The sequence below is a fragment of the Mustela lutreola genome, chromosome 1 (assembly GCF_030435805.1).
Source record: "Mustela lutreola isolate mMusLut2 chromosome 1, mMusLut2.pri, whole genome shotgun sequence".
Lineage (NCBI taxonomy): Eukaryota > Metazoa > Chordata > Mammalia > Carnivora > Mustelidae > Mustela > Mustela lutreola.
The window spans coordinates 147,688,508-147,702,534 of record NC_081290.1 but is presented as its reverse complement, the minus strand read 5'-3'; the positions used below and the strand labels follow the sequence as shown (position 1 = coordinate 147,702,534).

Sequence of the window (14,027 nt, the reverse complement as noted above, 5' to 3'; positions counted from 1 at the left end):
TTTATGCTAATATTGAGAATGACCTAGAAAATCAACCATATCTTGCTGCTTTTGGTCTGGGAAGAGTTTCTCAAGGTAGAATATTGCAAAGGCACAGGATCTCTCTGGCCTGAAAAGCTTATATCTCATTCAGATCTGCAGAATTGGGAATGGCAAAGCATAGGACTTGGAAAGACTGGAAGAACAACAGGCTTCAGAAAACTTGAGCAGGGAAAACAAACACATTTAGGGCTTATTCAGGCTGGATTCCCACTACTGTGAAAGTAGTGGTAAAACTCAGCAGCCAATAATCTTTTATCATTTATACACATTTCCTTGTTAGGAAAAGGACCACTTAAATGTGTGAAAGCAATTTGGTCAAAAGAATAAAATGGTAGCGAGATTGTTCCACACAATTAGCATTATTGACATTTTAAAAACCTATATGGAGTAAAGTCGAGTAAATTATAACATTTATTTGTCATACTTTTCAGATTTAATTCAGTGTACTCTCTATTAATAAACGTTTCACCATAAACAAAATAATGATCACTTAACAACAGAGACTGAAACAGAACCCACTCATTGAATCTTCTAACTGAATTGAAATGAATATCTGGGAAATTAACTTATTTACAAATATGTGTTAAGCACCTGTTTTGTGGCAGAGCCTATGCTAGGTGTTTTGAACACATCGCTGAATAACACCCAGGCACTTGCCCTCAAGCAGTTCATAATCTAGTGAGGAGATGCACGCACAAAGATAAATCATGGGGCCCCTGGGGTGGCTCAATCGGTTAAGCAACTGACTCTTGATTTTGCGCAGGTCATGATCTCATCAGGGTCGTGGGATCGAGCCCCACATAGGGCTCCACACTCAGCACGAGTCTGCTTGGTAGTCTCTCTCCTTCTCCCTCTGCCCATCCCCCCACTCATCTATGCTGCCTCTCTGTCAAAATAAATAAATAAAATCTTTAAATCTTAAAAAAAAAAAAGAATTTAAAGGTAATTTATTAAAATAGGTAACACAGAGCTCTTACCAAGTGCCAGCCAGCACTATACACAATTCTCACAATCTTAAGATTTAGGGCCTATTAATCCATTTTGTAGATGGAGAAGTGAAGACCATGAGTTTCTTGCCCAAACTCACACTACTTATCTGGTTCCAGAGCCCTGGACACATTCTTCTGCTTATATGTGCTATATAAAATGATGACCAAAGATGCAGGATTATAAACACACACAAGTAAAGCTTTTGACTGGGTGGGAGATAACAACGAGGGAAATCTTAGAGGAAGTCAGGCCAGAATTAAGCCCAAAGAGAAGACGGTGTGTTCAGTTGATGGTTGAGATGGGGCAGGCTGGAGCCAATCATGAAGAGCCCTGTGTATCTTTCCACGGAGTTTGGGCTCTTTCCTGCATTCAGCACAATTCTTTTGCAAGGTCTTAAATGGGAGACAGCATGGTCAGACTTGCATTCTAGACAAATCTCTCCGATGGTTTTGTAGGAAGAGTGGATTTCAAATGTTAGCATGTGCGTCAGGATCACCCTAAGGGCCTTTAAAACAGATTTCTGGGCCCCACTCCCTGAGTGTCTCACTCAGGAGGCCTGGTATGAGACCTGAGGATTTGCATTCCTAGCAAGTTCCAGGAGATCTTCTGTGGCTGCAGAAACCACATTTTGAGAACCACGATTGTGTAGGATGTTCCTGAAGGAGCCTAGGCTGGACACTACTTAGGAGGCTGTATCACTAATTTAGGAAAGAGAAAAGGAACATCTAAAGTCAAATCTAGAACTAAAATATAAACTCTGTGAGAGCAGAGATTTTGTCTGTTTTGTTTAATTTTATATTTCCAACACCTAGACTAGTGCCTGGCATGGGATAGGGCTCAATAAACCCTCACTGAATAAACAAATGAGTAATAGACTCAGGAAATATACAGGAGAGAAAATCAACAGTGCCTGATGATATGGGAGATGAGATAGAAAGCACAAGAACAGAAGCCCAGATTTCGAGTTTGGGTGACTCTGAGTGGTGCCATTGACAGCTGCAGATACTCTAGAGTCAAGGGCATATTTGGGGTGAGGATGGTGATCAGTTTGGGATTATGTAGCAAGTAAAAGATATGCGAGATTTCTGGGAGAGTATAAGCATTAGATGGATGGATGTGGGAATTGGAAGATCAGAGAGAGCTCTGGGCCAGAGACAGAGGGTCTGGAACCCCTCTCATAACTTGATAGGTAGTAGTCAAAGCCATGAGATTCCTGAATGAAATCGCTCAAGGGGAGTAGATAGGGCTAGAAGAGCAACGAGCTGAAAATGAAACACCAAATTTTATGGGACGGGCAAAGAAGGAGCATGCAAAAAGAGGGAAAAGGAAATGGTCAGAGAGGTAGAAGAGAACTGGTGAGTTCAGTGCTTCAGGAGCCAAGGATTTTTATTCACTTGTTTTGCTTTTTATTATGTAAAACTTAAAACACAAGGAGTAGAAAGAATAGTATAATGATTTCCCATAGAGCCATCAGCAATGGTCAACTCATGACCAGTCTTATTTTACTTATTTTTTTTCAATACTATTATACTTATATCTCTGCCCACTCCCTCCTGCCAACTAAACTGTATTATTTTGGAAACAAAGTAGGTCTCATACTGATTCATTAGCAAATATTTCAGTAGACATCTCCAGAAGATAAGAGCTCTTTTGAAAAAATATCATTAACAATATCATTATCTCAGCAAAAAAGGTAACAATTCCATAATATCATTAAAATTTTAGTATCCAAATTTTCCTAATTATCTCATAATTTTTTGGTTGAAGAAGGAGCCAGAGAAGATCTGCACAATGCAGTTAGTTAATGTGTTTCTTAGATCTCTTTTAACCGACAGTCCCCCACCCCACCCCAGCCTTTTACTTTTGTTGGCTAGTTATTTATTGAAGAAACTGGGCCTTTAGAATTTCCCACATTCTGGACTTTGCTGAACATCTCCATGTGTCATTGAATATATTCTTGTATATCTACTGCACTTCCTGTATATTGGTAATTTAGATCTAGAGGCAGGGCTTGACCAATTTAGGTTCCATTTTTTGGCAAGAATACCTTCACAGGAGGTACTGTGCACTTCCGGTATCTTTGTTTGGATGATAGAGCAGCCATTGATGATTCTCATCTAGCTCCATTATTTGATTGGAAATTACAATATAATAGTATTAGAATCCCATCATTCTTTTCATGCATCCCATTTTCATTTGTTAATGGGATTACTTTTATAAAGAGAAACTTTCCCATATCATCTATTTGGTTATCTGGAGGAATAGTCATATAAGAAAGGCAGGATAAATGCATCACTCTTTCTTTTTATTTAGCAGATTTCAATATAAGTTGGTTCCCTAGCATCTAATGTGATCAAATAAGGAATGTTTTCAAAGTATTGTCATAAAGTCATTAATTTAAGTATTTTTGTGTATTTCAATCTATTGCAAGTATTTTGTTGATATACAAATTATCCCATCTTTGGCCTATAGGAGTTTCTTTAAATTCATCCTTGAGCTTTCTGAAATAATTCCAGGAGCAATTGCTAGCTTCCTTGCTTTCTGGTATGACAAGATGACTCACAATCTATCTTACACATTTCTTACTCCAGATCTGGAATCAGTTATTTCTCAAAAATGTTTGAGTTTCTTTAATGCGACATGGTAACCAGAGACTGCAGTTTGGGAGCCAAAGGTGCTCATTGCTATTACAGTGCTAATTATTTCTAGAATTTTTTCCTCCAAAGAGCCAAGCAATATGTATTTTTAGACAAAATATTTCATAAGTTCATACCAATGTTCCCAATTCAAAAATAAGATCAGGGGCACCTGGGTGGCTCAGTGGGTTAAAGCCTCTGTCCTCAGCTCAAGTCATGATCTCGGGGTCCTGGGACGGAGCCCCGCATCGGGCTCTCTGTTCAGCAGGGAGTCTGCTTCCCCCCACTCCCCGCCTGCCTCTCTGCCTACTTGTGATCTCTCTGTCAAATAAATAAATAAAAATCCTTTAAAAAAAAAAAATCAAAGCACTTGTAGTTAAGTCATTTGAATATGTATTTGTATTGATTTTGCCTTATGCTGAAAGTCTTGGTTTGCAACAGTGTTAAAATAATTATTTTTATTATATATATTTATTATAATTTCAAAATAAAAATGCCAAATATCATCACTAACAATTATGACTTCTGAAAATAGTTCTGTTTTTTTTCTTTAGTTCTTTTTGTCTTTAGATTATATCTCACTAAGTATTTATACCAGATTACTGTATTTGTTGTCATTTGAAATATTCCTTCTCTTTATGCCACTGGATTGATTCACAGTTAGGCTCATTTGTTCATTTTGAGTTTAGGGTTTTTTTTTTACTGTTTCTTTTTAAAAATTATCTTTGCTTTATAATTAGGCAAAACACTTCCATGGTTCCAAAGTCAAATCTAAAAACATGGTATATTCAGTGAAATCTAGTTTCTCCTCATTTTCTTCACTTTATTCTCTCTCCCCAATGTATAACTTTTTTTTGAAGTTTTGGTTTGTCTTTTCATTTTTGTTTTGTTATTAGCAAACATATAGAGATATACATTCATATCCCTCCATTTTCTTTTCTTTTTTTTTTTTTTTACTTAAAAAAAATTAACATATAATGTATTATTAGCCCAAAGGGTACAGGTCTGTGAATCATCAGGCTTACACACTTCACAGCACTCACCGTAGCACATACCTTCCCCAATGTCCATAACCCAATGTCCATTACTCCTCCATTTTCTTAAAGCAAATGATAACATACCACATAGATGAAAACGATACATACTTTACTCCCCCTTACTTTGGTCACTTAAAATATACCCTGCAGATACATTCATGGAGCATATAGAAAATAACCCTAATTCCTTATTACAGTTCCAAAGTACTCCAGAATGTTAATTCAACCAGTTTTCTAGGAATGGTGGCCAGCTTTCACAAAGCCAGAGCTTTTGAGAGGGAACAAATGATGAATAGTGTCCAGTGAATCTGAAGCATCCAGCAGAAGACAGATGAACATTCATTGGATTTGGCAGTATGAAGGTCAAGGAACTCTTAACCAGGGCTAGGTTGTGTATACACAACTTACCAGCAGTATGCAGTGGCTCTAGCTTAGCAAGAATAGTTTCAATGCCCTGGTACAACCTGAAATCAGGTAATAGAGGGTCAAAGGGTGAACGGAATCTAAAAAAACAGAAATGGCAGGAAGTATAAACCGCTCTCTCAGAAAGTTTGGATGAGAAGAGACACAGAATATATAGAGAAATAAATTTTAAAATATTTGGGGATAAGAGGGATTTTGTTTTAGTGGCTCTTTTTTGTATGTTTGTGAATGTTTGTATAGATATATAGCATTTCTAGGAGGGAAGATATGAGAGCACATTTATTGTTTGGAGGAAGGAGCCATAAAGAGGAAAAGTTAACACAAGAGGGGGATAAAAAGGAGTTGCTGGTGGAGAAATTCTATAATTCTTTATTTTTGACGAGAAGACGTGAGGTTGTTTAGAGTATGGTTGGAAAATAAAAATGTGTGACATGCAATAACCATATCTATCTCTATCTATAATTTATATCTATGTATCTCTAGCTAGCAGCTAGCTAGCTATATATCCTGAAACTTACAGGAACTCAAGTCATCACGAAAGGATAACTCTCCTTGCCCCAATCTTTGGTCTCTTGAAGTTTATAGTAAAAGAAGTGTTTATCTTCACTTACAGCATTCTCCCCTCTTTGGTCCATCACCATCATTAATCCCCAGTACAACCTACCACTTTCTCTTGTGACCACGGCAGTAGCTTCCTTCCTGGTCTACCTGATTTCACTTTTGATTTTTCTGTTGTTTGCACTTTTCTTCAGAGAAGTCAGGAAAATGTAACCCAAATCCTGTGTCTTTCCTGCTTAAAACTATTCAACAACTTCCCGTTGCACTTGGTATAAAACCCAGAGAGCCCCTTATGAGGGGCTCCGAAGAACCTATAACTTCTTCAGCTTCCTTCTTGTTGTCCACGCCTCAGCTCAAAGTTCTCCCCTCATGTAGGCCCTCTCTGGCCACCCCATCTAAAGTAGAACCCTGGGACGCCTGGGTGGCTCAGTCAGTTAAGCGTTTGCCTTCATCTCAGGTCATGATCCCAAAGTCCTGGAATCTTGTCCCAAAACAGGGTCCTTGCTCAGCGGGGAGCCTGTTTCTCCCTCTGCCTGCCGCTCCCCGTGCTTTTGTTCTCTCTCTCTTTCTCTGTCTCTCTCTGACAATAAATAAATAAAATCTCAAAATTTAAAAAAAAAAAAAAAAAAGGTAGAATCCTGCCCACTTCGCGAAGCCACTGTCATGTTGCCCTGTTTTAGGTCCTCACAGCTTAAATGACCACATCTTAATTTATCTAGTCTTCCCTGTTCATCATGTGTCTCCCCAATTAAAATATGTGCCAAACAAGAATAAAAGCTGCTGTTCTCCAGAGGAACTCTAATGTCTGAAACTGTACTGAATGAACATTGCCCAACTGAATCAGTAGCATTCTTTGGCTTTGGCCAGGACCCTCTAGAGTCCTCTTCCCATGTTTTACCTATTATTTTCTCTCCCTAGGTTGTGCACAAGGCATTTTAACTCAGCAGTTATAGCTTTGGAGGTCCATCCAACTGCGAAAACTTTAAAATGAATAAAATCTGAGTTCGAACTCCTTAAAAATAAAATGCACACTTTAGGGGACTTTGTTTCTGCAGAGTGGAGCGTTTCTGTTAACTGAAAAAAAAGAAAAAGAAAACAAAGAAATAGGAAAAAAAAAAAATCCTGATCACCTTGTCTCAGGTGGAAAAGGGCAACATTTGGCTTTCTTTGAAGGATGAGCTATCTGGGTATAAAGAATCCTCTAAGAGTCTAGAAGAAGAGCATTCTGTGAGGGAATGACCTTTCTGATCCACAGCTGTGCAAGTAAATTGCAGCCCATGGGCTGTTCCACTCTGCGAATGCCTGAGGCTTTCCAATTTGGAGGTAGAATATTAGCAAGCCAATTTGGCTACAGATCCCTGGCTAAATGTTGCAATACACTTTATAATTAATAAAGATCATATTTCGAGTTCCATCTGTCTGACTTCTGGGTTTGGTTCTGGTTTGTCTCCATACTCAGGACAGGAAGCAGGTGTTATTTATTGAGCGACCTCCAAAAAATCCTGGACGGAGCTCAAATGTGGTTGGTTCAGTTGGCTACCCGAGCCTTCTAGATTGATCATTATTGATCAGTGTTTCTTTTTTCCAATAAGGATCTTCCTCGCAACTGCGGCAGTTGGATAATGTTAGCTATAACAAATCCTACAAAGCAAGATTTTTGAGGAAAAACCTTTTAAACAACAACAACAACAAAAACCCTCTTACTACCTTCAATTATATAACAGACTTTAAAGGTGACGAAACAACGTTAAAAATTTTTGGCCTAGAAATATTAGAAGATGGTGGAGAAGTAGCAAGCTGAGACTGCTTCAGCTAGCCGGAGATCAGCTAGATAGCTTATCTAAAGATTGCAAACACCTGAAAATCCATCGGCAGATCGAAGAGAAGAAGAACAGCAATTCTGGAAACAGAAAAACAACCACTTTCTGAAAGGTAGGACCGGCGGAGAAGTGAATCCAAAGCGACGGGAAGATAGACCCCGGGGGGAGGGGCCGGCTCCCGGCAAGCGGCGGAGCAACCGCGCACAAAATCAGGACTTTTAAAAGTCTGTTCCGCTGAGGGACATCGCTCCAGAGGCTAAACTGGGGCGAAGCCCACGCGGGGTCAGCGTGGCCTCAGGTCCCGCAGGGTCACAGAAGGATCGGGGGTGTCTGAGTGTCGCAGAGCTTGCGGGTATTGGAACGGGAAAGCCGGCTACAGAGACAGAGCCGACAGTAAGCTCGCAGCTCGGTGTTACCTTGAACCGGTCGCAGGCTCGGTGAGCTCGGAGCGCGGCCGGAGGTCAGGCAGACGGGAGTAACTGGGCGCTGTTCTCTGAGGGCGCACTGAGGAGTGCGGCCCTGGGCTCTCGGCTCCTCCGGGCCGGAGACCAGGAGGCCGCCATTTGTATTCCCGTCCTCTGGAACTCTACCGAAAGCGCTCAGGGAACAAAAGCTCCTGAAAGCAAACCCGAGCGGATTACTCACCCCGGCCCCGGGTAAGGGCGGTGTAATTCCGCCTGGGGCAAAGACACTTGAGAATCACTACACCAGGCCCCTCCCCCAGAAGATCAACAAGAAATCCAGCCGAGACCAAGTTCACCTACCAAGGAGTGCGGTTTCAATACCAAGGAGAGCAGCAGAATTCCAGAGGAGGAGAAAGCCAAACACGGAACTCATGGCTTTTTTCCTGGGATTTTTTTTAGTCTTGCAGTTAATTTGATTTTTTCTTTTTCATTTTTTTTTTTTTTCTCGCCTTCGGGTAAAATTTTTTTTTTTTTAACTGTTACCTTTTTCTTTTTTAACGATTTTTTACTAGTTTATCTAATATATATATTTTTTCTTTTTTACATTTTTCTTAGGTGTTTTCTTTTTTTAAAAATTCTTTTCTTTTCTTTTCTTTTTTTTTTTCTTTTCTGTTTTTTTTTCTTTCTTCCTTTTTGAACCTCTTTTTATCCCCTTTCTCCCCACTCACGATTTTGGATCTCTTCTAATTTGGTTAAAGCATATTTTCCTGGGGTTGTTGCCACCCTTTTAGTATTTTACTTGCCCCTTCATTTACTCTTATCTGGACAAAATGACAAGACATAAAAATTCAACACAAAAAAAAGAACAAGAGGCAGTACCGAAGGCTAGGGACCTAATCAATACAGACATCGGTAATATGTCAGATCTAGAGTTCAGAATGACAATTCTCAAGGTTCTAGCCGGGCTCGAAAAAGGCATGGAAGATATTAGAGAAACCCTCTCGAGAGATATAAAAGCCCTTTCTGGAGAAATAAAAGAACTAAAATCTAACCAAGGTGAAATCAAAAAAGCTATTAATGAGGTGCAATCAAAAATGGAGGCTCTAACTGCTAGGATAAATGAGGCAGAAGAAAGAATTAGTGATATAGAAGACCAAATGACAGAGAATAAAGAAGCTGAGCAAAAGAGGGACAAACAGCTACTGGACCACGAGGGGAGAATTCGAGAGATAAGTGACACCATAAGACGAAACAACATTAGAATAATTGGGATTCCAGAAGAAGAAGAAAGTGAGAGGGGAGCAGAAGGTATACTGGAGAGAATTATTGGGGAGAATTTCCCCAATATGGCAAAGGGAACGAGCATCAAAATTCAGGAGGTTCAGAGAACGCCCCTCAAAATCAATAAGAATAGGCCCACACCCTGTCACCTAATAGTAAAATTTACAAGTCTCAATGACAAAGAGAAAATCCTAAAAGCAGCCCGGGAAAAGAAGTCTGTAACATACAATGGTAAAAATATTAGATTGGCAGCTGACTTATCCACAGAGACCTGGCAGGCCAGAAAGAGCTGGCATGATATTTTCAGAGCACTAAACGAGAAAAACATGCAGCCAAGAATACTATATCCAGCTAGGCTATCATTGAAAATAGAAGGAGAGATTAAAAGCTTCCAGGACAAACAACAACTGAAAGAATTTGCAAATACCAAACCAGCTCTACAGGAAATATTGAAAGGGGTCCTCTAAGCAAAGAGAGAGCCTACAAGTGGTAGATCAGAAAGGAACAGAGACCATATACAGTAACAGTCACCTTACAGGCAATACAATGGCACTAAATTCATATCTCTCAATAGTTACCCTGAATGTGAATGGGCTAAATGCCCCTGTCAAAAGACACAGGGTATCAGAATGGATAAAAAAACAAAGCCCATCTATATGTTGCCTCCAAGAAACACATTTTAAGCTCGAAGACACCTCCAGATTTAAAGTGAGGGGGTGGAAAAGAATTTACCATGCTAATGGACATCAGAAGAAAGCAGGAGTGGCAATCCTTATATCAGATCAATTAGATTTTAAGCCAAAGACTATAATAAGAGATGAGGAAGGACACTATATCATACTCAAAGGGTCTGTCCAACAAGAAGATTTAACAATTTTAAATATCTATGCCCCCAATGTGGGAGCAGCCAACTATATAAACCAATTAATAACAAAATCAAAAAAACACATCAACAATAATACAATAATAGTAGGGGACTTTAACACTCCCCTCACTGAAATGGACAGGTCATCCAAGCAAAAGATCAGCAAGGAAATAAAGGCCTTAAACGACACACTGGACCAGATGGACATCACAGATATATTCAGAACATTTCATCCCAAAGCAACAGAATACACATTCTTCTCTAGTGCACATGGAACATTCTCCAGAATAGATCACATCCTCGGTCCTAAATCAGGACTCAACCGGTATCAAAAGATTGGGATCATTCCCTGCATATTTTCAGACCACAATGCTCTAAAGCTAGAACTCAACCACAAAAGGAAGTTTGGAAAGAACCCAAATACATGGAGACTAAACAGTATCCTTCTAAAGAATGAATGGGTCAACCGGGAAATTAAAGAAGAATTGAAAAAAATCATGGAAACAAATGATAATGAAAATACAACGGTTCAAAATCTGTGGGACACAACAAAGGCAGTCCTGAGAGGAAAATATATAGCAGTACAAGCCTTTCTCAAGAAACAAGAAAGGTCTCAGGTACACAACCTAACCCTACACCTAAAGGAGCTGGAGAAAGAACAAGAAAGAAACCCTAAGCCCAGCAGGAGAAGAGAAATCATAAAGATCAGAGCAGAAATCAATGAAATAGAAACCAAAAAAACAATAGAACAAATCAACGAAACTAGGAGCTGGTTCTTTGAAAGAATTAATAAAATTGATAAACCCCTGGCCCGACTTATCAAAAAGAAAAGAGAAAGGACCCAAATAAATAAAATCATGAATGAAAGAGGAGAGATCACAACTAACACCAAAGAAATACAAACTATTATAAGAACATACTATGAGCAACTCTACGGCAATAAATTTGACAATCTGGAAGAAATGGATGCATTCCTAGAAACATATAAACTACCACAACTGAGCCAGGAAGAAATAGAAAGCCTGAACAGACCCATAACCAGTAAGGAGATTGAAACAGTCATTAAAAATCTCCAAACAAACAAAAGCCCAGGGCCAGACGGCTTCCCGGGGGAATTCTACCAAACATTTAAAGAAGAACTAATTCCTATTCTCCTGAAACTGTTCCAAAAAATAGAAATGGAAGGAAAACTTCCAAACTCATTTTATGAGGCCAGCATCACCTTGATCCCAAAACCAGACAAGGATCCCACCAAAAAAGAGAGCTATAGACCAATATCCTTGATGAACACAGATGCGAAAATACTCAACAAAATACTAGCCAATAGGATTCAACAGTACATTAAAAGGATTATTCACCACGACCAAGTGGGATTTATTCCAGGGCTGCAAGGTTGGTTCAACATCCGCAAATCAGTCAATGTGATACAACACATCAATAAAAGAAAGAACAAGAACCATATGATACTCTCAATAGATGCTGAAAAAGCATTTGACAAAGTACAACATCCCTTCCTGATCAAAACTCTTCAAAGTGTAGGGATAGAGGGCGCATACCTCAATATCATCAAAGCCATCTATGAAAAACCCACCGCAAATATCATTCTCAATGGAGAAAAACTGAAAGCTTTTCCGCTAAGGTCAGGAACACGGCAGGGATGTCCATTATCACCACTGCTATTCAACATCGTACTAGAGGTCCTAGCCTCAGCAATCAGACAACAAAAGGAAATTAAAGGCATCCAAATCGGCAAAGAAGAAGTCAAATTATCACTCTTTGCAGATGATATGATACTATATGTGGAAAACCCAAAAGACTCCACTCCAAAACTGCTAGAACTTATACAGGAATTCAGTAAAGTGTCAGGATATAAAATCAATGCACAGAAATCAGTTGCATTTCTCTACACCGACAGCAAGACAGAAGAAAGAGATATTAAGGAGTCAATCCCATTTACAATTGCATCCAAAACCATAAGATACCTAGGAATAAACCTAACCAAAGAGACACAGAATCTATACTCAGAAAACTATAAAGTACTCATGAAAGAAATTGAGGAAGACACAAAGAAATGGAAAAATGTGCCATGCTCCTGGATTGGAAGAATAAATATTGTGAAAATGTCTATGCTACCTAAAGCAATCTACACATTTAATGCAATTCCTATCAAAGTACCATCCATCTTTTTCAAAGAAATGGAACAAATAATGCTAAAATTTATATGGAACCAGAAAAGACCTCGAATAGCCAAAGGGATATTGAAAAAGAAAGCCAACGTTGGTGGCATCACAATTCCGGACTTCAGGCTCTATTACAAAGCTGTCATCATCAAGACAGCATGGTACTGGCACAAAAACAGACACATAGATCAATGGAACAGAATAGAGAGCCCAGAAATAGACCCTCAAATCTATGGTCAACTAATCTTCGACAAAGCAGGAAAGAATGTCCAATGGAAAAAAGACAGCCTTTTCAATAAATGGTGCTGGGAAAATTGGACAGCCACATGCAGAAAAATGAAATTGGACCATTTCCTTACACCACACACAAAAATAGACTCAAAATGGATGAAGGACCTCAATGTACGAAAGGAATCCATCAAAATCCTTGAGGAGAACACGGGCAGCAACCTCTTCGACCTCTGCCGCAGCAACATCTTCCTAGGAACAACGCAAAAGGCAAGGGAAGCAAGGGAAAAAATGAACTACTGGGATTTCATCAAGATCAAAAGCTTTTGCACAGCAAAGGAAACAGTTAACAAAATCAAAAGACAACTGACAGAATGGGAGAAGATATTTGCAAACGACATATCAGATAAAGGACTAGTGTCCAGAATCTATAAAGAACTTAGCAAACTCAACACCCAAAGAACAAATAATCCAATCAAGAAATGGGCAGAGGACATGAACAGACATTTCTGCAAAGAAGACATCCAGATGGCGAACAGACACATGAAAAAGTGCTCCATATCACTCGGCATCAGGGAAATACAAATCAAAACCACAATGAGATATCACCTCACACCAGTCAGAATGGCTAAAATCAACAAGTCAGGAAATGACAGATGCTGGCGAGGATGCGGAGAAAGGGGAACCCTCCTACACTGTTGGTGGGAATGCAAGCTGGTGCAGCCACTCTGGAAAACAGCATGGAGGTTCCTCAAAATGTTGAAAATAGAACTGCCCTATGACCCAGCAATTGCACTATTGGGTATTTACCCTAAAGATACAAATGTAGTGATCCAAAGGAGCACATGCACCCGAATGTTTATAGCAGCAATGTCCACAATAGCCAAACTATGGAAAGAACCTAGATGTCCATCAACAGATGAATGGATCAAGAAGATGTGGTATATATACACAATGGAATACTATGCAGCCATCAAAAGAAATGAAATCTTGCCATTTGCAACAACATGGATGGAACTAGAGCGTATCATGCTTAGCGAAATAAGTCAAGCAGAGAAAGACAACTATCATATGATCTCCCTGATATGAGGAAGTGGTGATGCAACATGGAGGCTTAAGTGGGTAGAAGAAGAATAAATGAAACAAGATGGGATTGGGAGGGAGACAAACCATAAGTGACTCTTAATCTCACAAAACAAACTGAGGGTTGCCGGGGGGAGGGGGTTGGGGAGAAGGGGGTGGGATTATGGACATTGGGGAGGGTATGTGATTTGGTGAGTGCTGTGAAGTGTGTAAACCTGGTGATTCACAGACCTGTACCCCTGGGGATAAAAATATATGTTTATAAAAAATAAAAAAATTATAAAAAAAAAAAAAATTTTTGGCCTAAAATATAGTATCCAAAGAAATCAAAATTTAAGGGAAACTTCAATGCAAAATCTCAAAGGCTTCTTCTCGTCCATTTATCACAGTAATAGAAAAAGAAAAATCTAATGTATCTTTTGCAACTCTAATTTGTATGTGACTTTGTTACTGGTGCTTATTTCTAAATAACCTAAATTC

At 39.2% G+C, this 14,027-nt stretch overlaps 1 long non-coding RNA gene across 1 annotated transcript; it reads right to left on the bottom strand.

The window, feature by feature from the left end:
• Positions 1–7,460: 7,460 nt before the first annotated feature.
• Positions 7,461–8,310, bottom strand: LOC131819975 (uncharacterized). The gene is made up of 2 exons (XR_009349432.1): positions 7,923–8,310; positions 7,461–7,586 (listed from the first exon to the last, which is right to left on the bottom strand). It is a non-coding gene; the product is annotated as an uncharacterized LOC131819975 (long non-coding RNA).
• Between the last annotated feature and the right edge of the window lie 5,717 nt (positions 8,311–14,027).